Raw genomic sequence first — 15,367 nt, forward strand, 5'->3', positions numbered from 1 at the left:
TATACACATTCCCAGGACCAGGGAAGCTGATGTCTCCATTCAGCTTAGAATTTCCTTCCTCTGAGGTCATGGGGCAGACTCAGGCCTTTGAGAGGGCAGTGAGGCACCCAGAAACAGCCCTGGGTACCAGTGCCTGGTCTCACTTAATTTTATTGCCACTGCCTGAATGCAGGAGTGGCCCAGGCCATGGACTCTTCACCACACTGGACCCATTTTGTAGATGAGGAAACTGAGGCTCCAGAAACTCTAAAGACTGTGGTGGTGAGGCTGATTCTTGGTCCTGGAAGTTATTCATGGCCTAGTCCCCAAGCGGGGCACCTGTGGTCACCTACCACCTTCTACCTGGGGCTGTCTGAGCTTCCCAGTGTGAGTTGTTTCTGGAGCTGAGTCATCTCTGGGCTCAGCTAGGAGCCTGACAAACAGCCTGGTCCACACCAAGTACTCAGCTAATATTGGTTTTATTGATTTACCTTCTATGCCCTCTTCAGGATGCTCTGAGCTCAAAAATATGAAATTGGCTGGGGGTGGGATGGGGAGAAGGGCTCCATTTTAATCTGAAGTGAGTCATGTAAGTTGATAAATTTAGAAGTGGCCTAAAGAGCTCTTAATCTCCTGCCTTCAGATAGTTGCTAGGAAGAGACAGGTACCCAGCAACCTTTGCATCCCAAATCCACATATTACAGTGGACACTGCTGGTGCCCACCCTAGTTCTCCTTACCAGTCTGCAGCTCCCACACCCAGCTGCTGGGAGCTAGAGCTCCCAGCTGCCTCTTCTCTGCAGGCTCGTCCTGGGAAGAACGGGACCTCCTGCCCCGGCAGTTACACACAGCATCCCGCCCAGAGGGCAGCTGTGGCCAATAACTGTCTGGCGCGGGGTATGAAGGGCCAGCTCTCTTGCCTCAAGGCAGGGTCAACCCTGGGATACAGGTCATGCCCCACTTCCCGTATGGGATCAGCTGAGGCCACCGCTTGTTTAGCTCCTTCTCTCCCTACCTTAATTCCTTTCAGCCCCCTTCTCCTGAGCGCTGTCTCATGCTTGCTCCTAGGGAGTCCAACCCAATATCCACACTCACGTGCACTTCACATGCGGACACCAGCTCCATCCCTCCAGCCCTGGCCCTGCCCCCATGATCTGGACATCAGCAATGTCTAGGCAACTTTGAATTTTAGACATTTAAAGTCTCAGGGGGCCCATGTGGCCCCCAAAGGCTTGTTTCAACTATAGGAAACTGATGCCCAGAAAGTGACTGTGACTTGTCCAAGGTCACCTGGAGCGCTTGTCATGGCTGGCTGCACCCAGGTCTTTGTCCTTCCTCCAACTCCAATCTACTCTGTGGCCCTGGCCAATCTGGTGGCTGGACCAGCTGGCCGGCCAGGGCTTTTACTGTCTCCAGGAGGGAATTCTGCTGTGTCAACTCTGCAGAAGCCACTTGGAGGCCAGGAGAGTGCTGGCTGGTAGGCTTGCAGGATGGTTGGCAGGCTCTGCTGACCTTGGGCAGCTGTGGGCAGAGTGTGCATACCAGTTCAGCCCCTTCCACTGTTTGTGGTGGGCAGGCAGAAAATTGAGGGAAGATGGAAACCACTTCTAATGAGGGTACGTAATGACCCTGTGACGCCCTGAAGCACTGATGCTGTATCTGGTGGCAGCCTCTTCTAGAAACCCTCCCTCCCATGGCAAAAACTCCTTTCTCCATAAGAGAAAGAGTCCCGGACCAACACGGGCCAGGAGGCAGCAGCGAGCTGGTGGCTGGATGCTGGGCTCTGGTTCCAGTGTACTGGGAGCCAGCTGTGTGACCCTAGGCAAACCAGCATGCATCTTGGGCCTTGACTGTCCCAGCTATAGAGCAAGTGCAGCCTCAATGGCTATGATTTTATTGAGCTAGTGTTTATTTTGGCTATCATTTATTGAACTAGAGGAGACTCATCAGAAGTTCATCCAATAATAATTGCTTACACTTCTGCCAAGTGCTGTTGTCAGCACTTCCATTTTACTTAATCCTCACAGTAATCCTACGAATTAGATACTTTTGTTATCCCCATTTTATAGAGGGTGGTACTAAGGCACAGAGAAGTTAAGAAACTTGTGCTGGGTCACACAGCATGGAAATGGTGGAGCAGGAAGTAGAATCCCAGAGTCTGCTTTAAATTCCTCCTTGTACTATGGTCTTTGTTGTTCGTTTTGTGCAGCCATTTACTAAGCACCTACCGCACAGGGGCACTCTGCTGGGCATGTGATACACACTTAAGTTTGCCGACTTCTCACAACTGCTCTAGCAGGCAGGTGTTCTTTTGCCGATTGTTTCAGAGTGGACACAAAAGCCCCAGCGAGGGACCCACCGCAACTGAGCTGGGGAGGCAGGTGGCAGTCCTGGCTTCTTCCCACCAACCTGGTGGCCCTGTTCTAAGCCCCTCACAAAACTGATCTTATTTGTCATATTTTTTTGACTCTAACCTGTATCACTACTTTATGCCTATTTAAGAAATAAAAGGCATGGCTGGTTCCACTCTGGTGTACCACCAGTTGTCAGATACGACCTGGCTTCCGAAACGTCAAAGCATCTGTCTTGGAACCCACATGGTTCAGTTTCCAACACAACAACCTGATGAGGCAGGCAGTGCTGCCATCTCTGTCTGACAGTGGAGGGAAAGGAGGCTGGGGGATTAAGGACATGCAGCTGGTCAGCGGCCAGGCCTCGGGTTTGATCCCAAGCGGCCTGGGCCCAGACCTTGTCCTTGACTGCTGTGCTATATCAGCACTAAGTCAGGCCCACGTAGGAGGGCGTGTCCTGCCCACAGGCGCAGATTAAAAACTTCAGAAGAATCAGTGAGCTAGAGCCCAGCACCCTCTGTTCCAGATGAGCCTGCAACCCTCACCCAGCGTGGATGCCTTAGGCATGTGGGAGGCACCCCAAACGGCTGCCAGAGTATCCCCGTCCTGCACAGTCTCCACGGCTCAGCCACCCTGCCTCCCTCAAACACCTGCCACCTGCAAGGCAGGTGTTTGACAGAGCTGGGCTAGAATGAGATTGTCCAGATGACACCCACCATGGCTCCCACAAAATTGTCCCTGGGGCAGCCAGACATGGCCCAGTGGAGTAGCCCAGCCAGCATGGAAAAGGCACCACTTTATAAAAAACTTCAGGGGTGGCACAGAAGCTTGCAGAGACCTGCTTCCTTCCTTTGAAGCTGCATGGCGCTTGGACCCCAAATGGTGTCATCCATTCACTGCTTCTCCCATAGGCTCCACCAACCCCATATGCTCCACTATGCTACAACTGCTCCCAGTTTTCCCAAAAATCAAATCCACCCTCCTTGGACTAGGATGTGCCCCTTCTGGAGACATCTTTAAGATGCCCGGAAGGGTGGAAGCCCGACATATTTCAAATGGCTGGCATGCTGAGGGTTCCATCTGAGACAGCACCTACCCATCATCTCGTGGCACAGTCTCATCAGGAAGGTTTTTTCCACTCCACTTTACATGTCAGGATGCCCAGCTCAGAGAAACAAAGCTGCCATCCCAAGGTCACACAGTAGTAAACACTGGCATTAGGATTTATTCTCAAGTCTCTGATGCCACAAAGGAGGCCACTTTCCATCAATTTCTGGCCAGGCCCTGAGCCAAGGGCTTCCTTCGCATTACTTTACCAAATCCTCATGCAACAAATAATAACGCCATCATGATACTACCACTACCCCATCTTACAGGCAAGAAAACATCCTCTGAGCCCCCACCTGGACCACACCCAGGCCAGGCACTGTATTTGGATTCCGTTTGCCTCACACGACAACTGGGAAGATGGGTGCTCAGCTAACCCTCAGTTTACAGAGGAGCAAACTGAGGCGAAGTCACTGGTTCAGCCACACACAACTGCATGCACACGACTGAATAAGCAATTCCTCTCCCACGCATTACATGGGAAAAAAAAGCATTTGTAAAGTGCTCGAGGACACATTTTAGCTATTAGTACTATTATGATGAACATGTCGGTACTTGGCAAGTACCCCACCAAGTCAGTGCTGCTGCCCCTATTCTCCGGGAGAGCACAGTGACATTCGCAGAGTCAGTGGCAGAGATAAGGAACTGTGGCTCTCAACCCTCTGCCACATGTTGGTCCCCTGACGCCATGACCGGGCGCCTTCATACCTTTAAGCTTCACTGCCTGTCTCCAGCCTCTCTGGGGCCCAGGAGCCCCCTGCAGACCTGGGGTCTTCATAGGGCTGGCAGGAGTTCCTGCCCCACAGGTTCCCAGCTGTGGGTCCTAAGGGGTCTCTGGGCATCCTCCAGCCAGCCCCAAAAAGGTGGAAAGGTGAAGGAGCACCAGCGACTGGGGTTCAAATCCCAGTTCTGCCCCTCACTTGCTGTGTGACTTGGGCACCACTTTTTTTTTTTTTTGAGGCAAAATCTTGCTCTGTCACCCAGGCTAGAGTGCAATGGTACTAGCTTGGCTCACTGCAACCTCTACCTCCTGGGTTCAAGTGATTCTCCTACCTCAGCCTCCTGAGTAGCTGGGATTACAAGCATGTGCCACCATACCCGGCTAATTTTTTTCCTTGTTTTTTTAGTAGAAACAAGGTTTTGCCATGTTGGCCAGGCTGGTCTCGAACTCCTGACCTCAGGCGATCCACCGGTCTTGGCCTCCCAAAGTGCTGGGATTACAAGCATGAGCTACCACACCTGGCCTGATTTGGTCATATTCTTAATGTCCCTGGGCCTTGGTTTCTGTAATCTGTAAAATGAGTGATGGTGGGGAAGAGAGGAAACTGTGCACAGGTCTTACAAGCAATAAACGCTTCATAAATCTTAGTGACTGCAGTGGGTGGAAGGGTGTCCCATCCAAAGTTCATGCCCACCTGGAACGTCAGAATGTGACCTTGTTTGGAAACAGGATCTTTGCAGATGGGATTAGCTAAGGATCTTGAGATGGAATCATCTTGGGTTTCAGTTGGGCCCTAAATCCAATGACCAATATCCTTAGAAGCAGAGGAGAGGACACTAAGAGACACACAAGAAGGAGGTGAGGTGAAGATGGAAGCAGAGATGGGTATGATACAGCCTCAAGCCGAGGACAAGCAAGCTAGGGAGACCGCTCGCACTAGGGAGACGAGGGACAGACTCTTCCTCAGCCCCTCCAGGAAGAGCCCGCCCTGCGGACCCCTGACTCTAGACTTCTGGCCTCCAGAAGTGGGAGACAATATAGGTCTGTTATTTGAAGCCACCTAGCCTGTGGTCATTTGTTATGGCAGAAAACAAATGCAGCAGCTGTCCCTGTGGTTGCTCTCCTCGATACTTCTTAAGACTCACAGTGTCTCTGACCCTTCACTCCAAGGGGCAGTGGGCAGGAGAAGCTGCCCTCACCAAGGACACTGGGAGGCAGGATCACTGACCCCTCTCACAAGATGAGAGCTTGGGACCAGCGGGATGACACAACTTTTCCAAGGTCACCCACCAGTGATGAGCCAGCCTGGAGCCTAACTCCTGACCCTCAGACCAACGCACTTTCCCCCATACCCCGGGACCTCTGTTGCTTTAGGAACTGAGCAGTGGCCCCTCCTTGGGCCTGATCACCTTGCCCTGCTGGTCCTGCCAGCCTTGGGCCCTGGCTACGTCTCTGGAACTCTCTAACCCTGCAGGGATTTCCTGGACTATGAATGATGCTTCTAAGGCTTTTTACCATCCCTCTCCCTTATCCCCACCTCCTGCCATCTCCTTTCCAGTGAAGACCAGGGTGAAGCCCAAGCCACACTGCCTGGCAGAAGGTCCCAGGAGCTCATAGCATAGCCCATTTTTTTGAAAGATTTTTCTTTTTTTGAGAAAGGGTCTTGCTGTCACTCAGACTGGAGCAGTGGCACAATCACGGCTCACTGTAGCCTCAAACTACCAGACTCAAGCAGTCCTCCCACCTCAGCCTCCTGTGTAACTGGGACAACAGGAGTATGTCACCATGCCCTGCTAAGTTTTTAAATTTTGTAGAGATAGGGTCTTGCTATGTTGCCCAGGCTGAAAAACTCCTGGCCTCAAGAGATGCTCCCACCTGCTGGGGGTTACAGGTGTGAGCTACTGTGCCCAGCCTCACCCATTCTTTATTTTAGTTATACAGCAGGCCTCCGAAGTGGGCAGCCTGGGTAACATACTCCTATTTTACAGATGAAAAAAATCAAAGCTTGAAGAGGCAGAGACTAACTCAAGGGCAATCAGCTCCTAAGAGGCAGAGGTAGGTCTCGAACTCACACCCCCTGAATTCTCAATCCAGATGAATTCTCAGTCTCAACCGCTTCCATTCACTGCACCACAAATAGGGTTCACACCCCGAACTCAGCCCTTCATGTCCATAGCTTCTCCCATGTGCCCCTCACCTTAGCCTGAGAAGTGGATACTATTATTATTCCATTTGACAGATGGGGAAACTGCGACTCCACCCCATTGCTTTGAACACCAGAGCCTCACCATCTTCTCAATCTACTACTAACTCTCAATGAGAGTTAAGGCCAGATAACAATTGTCTATGTCCAGGGGACTCTCTCCCTAAATATGTCCTTGTTTGAGGCTCCCACTGGGAGAGAGAAATGAATCTCTGCAGGTTGAAGCCTCTGGCCTTGGAAAGGGGTAGGGAGGCTGGGGTGCCCAGATTCCAGGCAGGAGTGGCAATATGTGCAGGAGGCACCAGACAGCCGGGTGGTAGCACCTTAGGGGCTGACAGGGGCTGAGAGGAGTTGTGTCCTGCACGTCAGGGTCTCCCAGGACCCCCAGCCCTGACCTGGCACCTACTGTGTGTGAATCACTTCCTTCATACACGTGATATGAGATCTTCCCAACAGCCCTGCTTTAAGTCTGTAAGACTGAAGTTTAGAGAGGAGGAGCCATTTGCTCCAAGGCCATATGACTGGGAGAGGCATCACCAGGACTCTAACTTAAGGCCTGGTGAGTCCTGTTAGAGCATGGATCCCAGCTGCCCGCTGAGAAGACCGCCTTATTTTGAGTTTGAGAGTTCGCCAGTCCTTAGGAGGGCCTGATTTAGCTGTGCAGGGTGAAGCCAGGGTCTAGGGGTTGGTAGGGGACTGGTGGGCAGAGGACATGAGTTTCAGTCTCACTCAGTCACTCATTAGCCTGGAGACCCCAGTTTCCCCAGATGTGACAGGCACAGGGGGAACAGCATGGTATCCAGGTTGCCCCCAGCTTTGAGAGCCTATGTGCTCCACCAAGCCCACTGGAAACCCAGGGGCACCTGTGGAAACCCAGCCCCTGAGACCTCCGGATTCATCAAGGTGGGGCTCAGGAATCTACCACCATCAGGTGCTCTTTAGGTTAATTAATGCATTAATGGGTTTCCCGACCCATACCTGTGGCTGGGCAGGGGAAAGGCAGAGGAGGGCAGTGGGACAGCATGGGGAGCAGCTGGTGTTTCAGGCTCTGCACATAGCAGAAGCCACAGGCAGCTTTTCTGACCTCCAGTATGCAAACTGGAGATTTCTTTCGTTTTTTCCCTTTCTGATCTTAGAGTTCATCGATTGCAGGAGCAAGATGCTCTCCTGCTCTGGCCCCTTGTTCAGATGCTAATTCATACCTTTGTGTACAGCCCTCTACAGTGTACAGGGCTCTCAGGCAGCTGTGGGATAACACAGAGCATAGATAGGCCTGCCAGGCCACAGATGAGAAGATAGAGGGCAGAGAGATAAAGTGACTTGGCCAAGGTCACACAGCTGGTCAGAAGTAGGGCTGGGTCCAGGACTCTCATCCTTTTGACCTAGAGTCAAACACCTGGGGAAAACCAAGGGTCCACAGAGGCCCCTACTGCTTCTTGCCTGGAGCCTGAGAGCACTTGCAAGAAGCCCAGCTCTCCAGAGAATACAGTACGACCTTGGACAAGTCCCTGCACTTGGCTGGGCCTCAGTTTCCTTTTTATAAATGGACCCAGCTAGGGAACTCAGAAGGCATATGTGTGCTTTGGCTTTCTAGGCATCATCAACTCCATAGGGTGTTGGAGGATGGAGTTGGATGGCAGAGTGGTCCATAGGATGGCAGAGCAGTCTGGTCCAGCTGCCTAGGTCAGGGCCATGCCTGCCTGGGGACGGCTCCTCTGCCTTCATCCATAGGAGATTCTCTTCACACTTTCTCTGAGTCTTGCTAAAAAATTCTAAGTTTTTGAGCTGTAGGTTCCTGAAATTTCGGTAACCCAATTGGAACTGGCCTCATGACAAAGGGTCAAAGAGGGTAGGCGGGCACCTGGTGGCCTGCCTTCTACCTCCCTCTGCCACATTCCAGCTGTGTGACCTTGGGTAAGTGACTTTACCTCTCTAGGTGCAGCATTCTCATCTGGGACGTGGGGATAACAGGGCTGTGGGCGTTCTCACTGAGGTGATATGTACAAAGCCGTTAGTTGCGTGAATGCTAGCTGGGTTACTATTATTTACCCAGGTCCCCCGACCCATACCTGCGGCTGAGCTGGGGGAAGGCAGAGGAGGGCAGTGGGACAGCAGAGGAGGGCACCAGCATTTCAGGCTCTGCATACAACGTAAGCCACAGCAGCTTTTCTGACCTTCAGTCTGGAGTGGACTTCGGAGTCTGCTGAAGGTGTCCCAGGCCCCGGCTCTTAGAGACTCCACGGCAGTGGATCAGTTTCCCGGTGCTAGGGAGAGGGCTGGTGGGGCCAGTCTGGGCTCCTGGAGGTCTGGACCACGGGCAGCAGCTGTGCCCCTGGCCGCCTCTGTCTCCTTTCCAACTTTGGGTGGCCTTCTCAGAAGAACATCAATAACCCAAGATGGCCTTGCTGAGTCTAATCACAGTGCTCTGGGAATATGGGCTGGCCCTCCCCCTATGCCTGTGAGAGGGTGTGGCTGCCACTTGGGATCCAGTATCCCTCTGTCCTCATCGGAAGTCCCTTAAGGGGCAAGTTTTCCCTAGCACCCACAGAGTCATCTTGGCTCCTGGAAGCTGAGGGGGCAGGTGTGTGCACACAGCATCCGAAGAGGTACTGCATCTGTGTGCCAGTGGCCATATTCTTATGTGTACAACTGACATTCACCTGTGGGCACATTCCAGCATGCTGTGTGCCTCCCAATGCATGGGCAGGCACACAGCTGGCATTCAGAGCCCCACATGTGTGTGCCTGTTGTTTTCACACCTGAGCCAGCTCTCACGTGGGCACACATTTGCAGCTGCTGCAGGCACGGTGTGCAGCCTACTGCATTCCTGTGTTAGTGTTACACGCATATGTGGGCACGCTACATGAACAGGTGCGTGTGTATGCACTGCATTAGTGTGTGTGCTGTGTTTTGCACATGAGCATGTGGTGTTCAGGAATGTAGGTTGTCTTTACAGGTGCTGGGGTGTGGGCATGGCCATTCCATATGTGTGTATATGATCTGGACATATATGACGCACTACTATGGGTACTATATTTGTGTCTGTGAATATGTGTGAATCTGTGGGCATGAATATGCCCTGAAGTGAATGGGACTAAGGTGTGAAGGTGACTAAATAATGGTGGCCATCAGCACCTTTCCTGGACTCCCAAGTCCCCACAGGACTCCCCCAGAGCCGCAGCCCCTTCTTTGCCACTGCTCCTTCAACGAAGTTAACAGGCGGAGGCCCCCGAGGCCTGCGCTCCAAGCCCCCTCCTACTGCACACGTCAAAGGAGAATTTCTCCGGATGGCGCCCGCTGCTCCTGGAAATACCCCAAACGTCAGCTCTGCCTCCTCCCAGCGATTCAGAGAGCAATGCAGGAGAGGAGGGAGCCCCTTCCGCGCTGGGCTCAGGGCATGCAGTGTCGCACCAAGACCCTCTGCCGGACGGTCGGGCTTGCCTGCTCACTTACCCTTCTGAAGGTCGAGCCAGGCTGGGCCTCTGCATGGGGGACCCAAGACCCCCAGGACCCTTGCCTGATTGGGGCAGGCCAGTCCAGAGGCCCCCCTCCCCTAACAACCTGGGTGAGCAGAGGACAGCTGTGGTGAGGAATGGTTACTTGGCTAGAAAGGGGTGGCTGCCGGCAGCAACCCACCCTCAGGGAGTCCTGAGGCCCCCTGCTGCATTTTCCGATCCTGACCCTGCAGGGGGCAGGGAGGAGCCCCAGGTGCCCTAGCCCTCAGCTGGAGACCACTGAGGCTGGCCTAGGAAGTGGGCTTCTGGGCAGAGAGTGCCGATTCCACCACCCAGCATGACTGCTGCAAAATGGCCTGGCCACCCGTTCCTGCCACCCTCCTGGCCACAGAGGGGACCCAGGGACACGTCCCTGCCACCACATGACCCGGCTGGCCTGACCCAATGGGTACCGGCACACAGCTGCCCACCCCACCAAAGGGACCCTTCACAGGGGCCCCCTGCCTCTTGCCTGGGACTCTGACCAGGGTGGGCAGGGGGCACTCTCCAGTCCTCTTGGTCTCCCTGGGACCGGCTCAGAGAGAAGAAAACCTCGTCCCTGCCACCAGCTTGCTGGCCCTTGCATAACATCCTTAGGGGGCATTTGCAGTCCAGAGGCTGCCGGAATCTACCTGAGACCCCGGGCATCTGCTTGTCTGAGGCCCCCGTCCTAGTCCCCAACATCCAGCCGTCACCCCCAACACGCGGACCCTCACACTAGTGTCTCCCTCAGCGGTGGCTCCCAATGCAGCCTCGGCTGCTACCAGATAAACAAGCCCTGCTCCCACCCCCCTCCACGCTGTCACCGCCACCACCATCAGCACTGAGAAAAATCAAATGAAATGAAACAAAATAAAATGGGTGAGGGAGGAAGGGGAGAGTGGAGTGGGGCGCGTTTTATTTTTTATGTTCTCATGCTGGGGATGCCGGTACTTACTTGGCTATGAAAATCACCACCAATCCTGCACGGTTTCCCGGCGGGCAGCCCCGTAATCGCGGTGCGGCAGCTGGTGCCGCGGCTGAGCCCAGCCAGCGTGCCCGGGCCCCTCTGCAGACTGTACCATCCTGCCCGAGCGGGTGGGGGGCGGGGGGCGGAGGCGCCGGCGCCGGTTCTAGGAGAGCATCTCGCCGGCAAAATGCAATCTCGGGGGAGGCAGAGGCCGCCCCTGCCGCTGCGCCGGAGGCTGGGGGAGGGGGGCGGGAGGATGAGGGAGGGAGGGACGCAGGGAAGGCCGGTTCTGGAGGGGGCACAGGGGAGGAGAGTGGGGGGCAGGGGGTGTGTGGACCGAACCACCACGGTGTTGTTTGCGGTTTTAATTCCTCCTGTGGGATCATGAGGAACCGAAGCTGGCAGAGTCCCAGGAATATGCCCGCTCCCCAGAAGCAGGAGGGGAATGTCAAGGGCACAGAGAGGGTAGGGCTGGGCTGAGCAGGAGGGAAGGGTCCTGAGAGTGGCGGTGGGGGGAATGGGAGCGGAGCCGGAAGGATTTTGCTCCAATGGCCCCAAGCCATCCCTTGCTCTCTGGGGAACTTATTTGGTTGGTCAGGGGCTCTACCCCCGCTCTTTGTAGCCAAGACACCTCCGACCTGGGGGGCAAAGGGGCAAAAGTCGCAACAGGGTAGAAGTGAACTCAGCACAGTCTAAACACATCTGTAGTTGCAGGGCCAGTGGAGCAGAGCCCACAGCAGCTCTCCGCTGCCCCGAAGTGCTGCCCCTATGACCTGCCCTGCCTGTGTGCGACCCCACCTGCCTGGGGAGGCTGGGGGGGTGGGGGCTGGTCTGGTGGAATGGCCTTCCTCAGGGGGCCATTTCTCTGCCAGGCGCCCACCAGCAGGGGTGTCTGCCTCTCTGTACACCCACCTAATCTTCAGGACATCTATGACGAGTTGCAGGCTGACTGTATTGGAGGGCTGAACACTTCCAGGGAACCCAGGGACCCCTGGTGAGGTGCCTGTAGGGTTAGAAGCCCCCAGCCAGCTGCTCACCTCTTCCTGCCTCATCTCTGGCAGACCTGCTGCTCCTTTAACTCCAGATGGGTGGGAGGAGAGCCCTAAGAGCAAGGTTAGGAGGTCACAGCGGGCAAGGGGCTTCCTAGAATTCTGAAGCCTCTGCCTTCACTGCCCTGCACCCTCTAGGAGGGGTGGCCTGCATGGAGGGAGGTCACTGAAGGTGGAAGGAACTTCAGGACTAGTGTCTCAGGGAACCTGTCAGGGTGGAGGGGCACATGGGGGCAGGGGCAGGGCTGGAGGCGGCCCTGGGAGGCAGTTCCAGGCAGAAGGTGCCTCCTTCCCCTGCCCCCACCTCCTGCCCACCTCTGAGCTGCCCGCCCGAGCGTCCCGAGCTGCCGCTCCATCCCTGGGCTGGCACAGAATATCAATTTGTCTCGTTAAGCTGAAAGTCTGCACTGCACCAAAATCAGAACCCGGCCGTGCAGAGGGGCCAAGGGAGGGAGAGAGCTGGGAACACCTGCGGTGGGGCTCCCACCAGTAGGCCATGTTGAGACCTCCTTGCTCCTCACCCCTCAGCCCCATCGAAGGGTATCCATCTGCCCCTTGACCCACAGGGTGGCCTCAACACAGGGAGGATGCTGAGAAGCTATAGATGCCAAGAGCTGGGTGGTCATTCAAGGCCCTGGCCTCCACTGGGGCAGGAGTGTGACTCAGATGCCAGGCATGGCTCCCTGCTGGGGCTCCTGCAGAGCAGCCCAGGACACCCCTCAGGGAGGGTCTTGCCCCCACACCAACAGCCCAAGATTGGGAGCTTCCAAAGCAGCCTCATCTCTGTTCCATCTTGGGGGTGCAGATGGGAAACTCTACCCCTCTTAGGGGTATAGTTGGGGGGATTCTACTGGCCACCCCTCTGGGTGGGCTTCTATGTCAGCAGTCCCTAATCAGCTCCACCCCAGGGACCAGGGCAAAGATGGGCAGAGGGGGAAAGGCCCATTGCACCTCCCATCTGTCACCAGCCAACATGTCTGTGCCAGGAATCCCACCATTACTTCAATATCTTTGGCGGTAAACCACTTTCCCTGGTTACAAAACAGCCCGGGGAGCAGCCTGTTATGAGCCACACATTTCAACACTCACATTGCCTTCTGTGTCCAGCATACTTTACAGTTTGTAAAGGCCACCTGCAAAACAGCAAATCATTTGATCCTCCCAACCACCTCTGGGGTGGCTGCTGCAAGCACCCAAGGTACAGCCAGGGAAGCTCTGTGTAGTTCACAGGGATGTAGTGGCCAGGGCAAGGTGGCACACCCAGTAAGGGGTTGACCAAACTTGTGACAGAGCTCTGTGGATTCCAAGTCCAAGGATCCCTGCATGCAAAGGCCATCATGAGTGTGGGCTCACTGAGAGCCCTGACGCTCGCCTGCTCCCGAATCCTGAGTCTTGCCTACCCACTGGTCCCTGTCTGGGGTGGGCTGGGCCCTCACCAATGTACGCTAGCAGCCAAACTCTCAGACAGTTGTGGATTTTGGTTTTCAGAACCTAAGATTAGAACTGGTACCTGGCCAAGCTCCCACCTCCTTGGCATTCCGGGTCTTGTGTCATTCAGTGCCTGCATCTGCCCCCCAGTGACTGGATGCCCCCATCTCCTGAGCCAGTGCAAATACTGAACAGCATCATTTGAAGGTTTTTCCTCATGGGTATACCCCACTTCTAGGTCCACAAACTCCTACTCATCCTTCAAAGTCCAACTCAAATTCTGCCTCCCGGACAGTCCTTCCTGATTTCACCAACGGAATTGATTCATGCCTCTGTTCTAGTTAGACCACACTGTATTGTGATCATCTACATGTCTGTCTCCCTCATTGGCTGTGACCACATCAGACATGTCTCCAGAATCCCAGGTCTCAGGTCCCAACATGTGGTAGAAGGTGCAATAGAGGCTTGAATGAGTGTGCTTGCTGGACCCTTGAGAATGCCTATCTAATTCTCCCATTTTATAGCTCAGATTAGGCTTGCCTAAGGTCATTCTTGAGGGTGAAATCTGGCTACAGACATCTGTCCCCTGCCCTGTCCCATCCCCTATGCCTTCCCTTCCTGCAGCAGACACACCTGGGTCATCTGGCATGTCCTTCCAGGATGTGTTGGGGGGCAGGGGGTATTGGACAAGCAGGCGAGTTGTGAAATTAGGCAAACAATGGCACTAGTGTTGCAACTCCAGGAAGACTGGAAACGACAGGTCAGGGTCAGCCACAGGGAAGAGGGGGAAAGAGGCAGGACGCCAGCTGGGAGGATTACTGATAGCTTCTGCCTCCAGCATGAATTGGCTTATGATGGACACTGATTGAGAGTCAGGGTTAGGGAAAGGTATGAGAAATAGGGGAGGGGGAGGGAGGGGAGAGCCAGCCAATCTGAGTTTTACACCATGTTTAGTTGGCCAGACTATGTTTTTCTCCCTTGGGGAGAGGTCCTGGGGCCAGGACACAGGGTGAGGGAAGAGGTTCAGTCTCTCTAGGAATGGGGGTATGGAGCTTGGTTCAGCCTGCTGGAGGCTTTCTGCACAAGGGCAATAGAGGAAGTAAGTCCAGGCAAGTCTGAGTTGGGGACTGAATGTCATTGGAGACCAGCTGTGTCCTCGCCACGAGATATGAGCTCTCTGTTGTCGCTCCTCTTTCTGGGAAGCATGGATGAGGGCCACCCCTGCCCTTGCCTTGTCTGGCTTGGGGTCTGCAGACACCTGGGTAGGGGTTCTGGGGCGGCTCTCAGGTTGCTGGTGTCACAAAGAGCTATCGGTTGGGTTCCTTGGGGGATGAGAAGGTATTTCCAAAGGTTCTCACATTCCTGTCTCCTTTGACCCCCGCAGGTCACCCTCAAAGAGTCTGGGCTTCCTTCCATTTTACAGAAAAGAAATTTGAGACCTGGAGACCACAGGGGCTTACTTAAAAGTTGCAGAGCCAGTGAGGACCATAGCAAGATTGAGGGTCCCACTCACACTCTAGGCCCTTCTCTCTGCGCCTGCCTAAAGTTACCCAAATTTGAAGCACACAACTCAGGATCTCTAGCCCCAGACGGTGAGTGGCCACGGACTGTGGATCCAGGGGACCACATGGCCTGGCTTGCCCCAAATCTCCTTTCTAGTCACACTGAGGCTCCACACCCACTCCCCACTCCCACCAAGGTCTGAAACTCCCTCAGCCAACCAGATCTTGAGTGGAGACTTTATGACCACACAGACCTGGGTCCAACTCCTGCTCCCTCACTCACTGGCTGTGTGACCTTAGGCAAATGACACAACCTCTCTGAGTCCCAGTTTTTTCATCTGCAAAATGGGGATGATAATACCTATTTGGCAGGGTCTTAAGTTAAAGGGGAATGGCAGCTGTTATTAGAGGGAGAAATAGAAGGTGAGATTCTCCAGCAGGCCTCAGGGAAAATGCCGGTGGAGAGTAGGTGCCTTCCAACTCCTCTGGCTGGTAGATAAGTGTTCTCAGATATCACCTGCAGGGCTGGGGCTGAAATTTGAACACAGGACCCTAATTCTCTCCCCTCCCACTGGCCTTTGCTAC

At 54.5% G+C, this 15,367-nt stretch overlaps 1 protein-coding gene across 19 annotated transcripts in view; it reads right to left on the minus strand.

The window, feature by feature from the left end:
- Positions 1 to 15,367, minus strand: part of ATP2B2 (ATPase plasma membrane Ca2+ transporting 2) — a 392,914-nt gene that overhangs the window by 176,257 nt on the left and 201,290 nt on the right. For 8 of the 19 annotated variants that reach the window (XM_035276293.3, XM_035276297.3, XM_078351637.1 and 5 more), the window contains exon 1: positions 10,792 to 10,913. The exons of the other annotated variants lie outside the window; for them this stretch is intronic. The gene's annotated coding sequence lies outside the window, so the exon portion shown is untranslated. Of the gene's footprint in view, positions 1 to 10,791; positions 10,914 to 15,367 lie in introns of those variants that run through there. 19 annotated transcript variants of the gene reach the window in all.

This window comes from Callithrix jacchus, chromosome 15 (assembly GCF_049354715.1).
Source record: "Callithrix jacchus isolate 240 chromosome 15, calJac240_pri, whole genome shotgun sequence".
In the NCBI taxonomy this organism is placed as follows: Eukaryota; Metazoa; Chordata; class Mammalia; order Primates; family Cebidae; genus Callithrix; species Callithrix jacchus.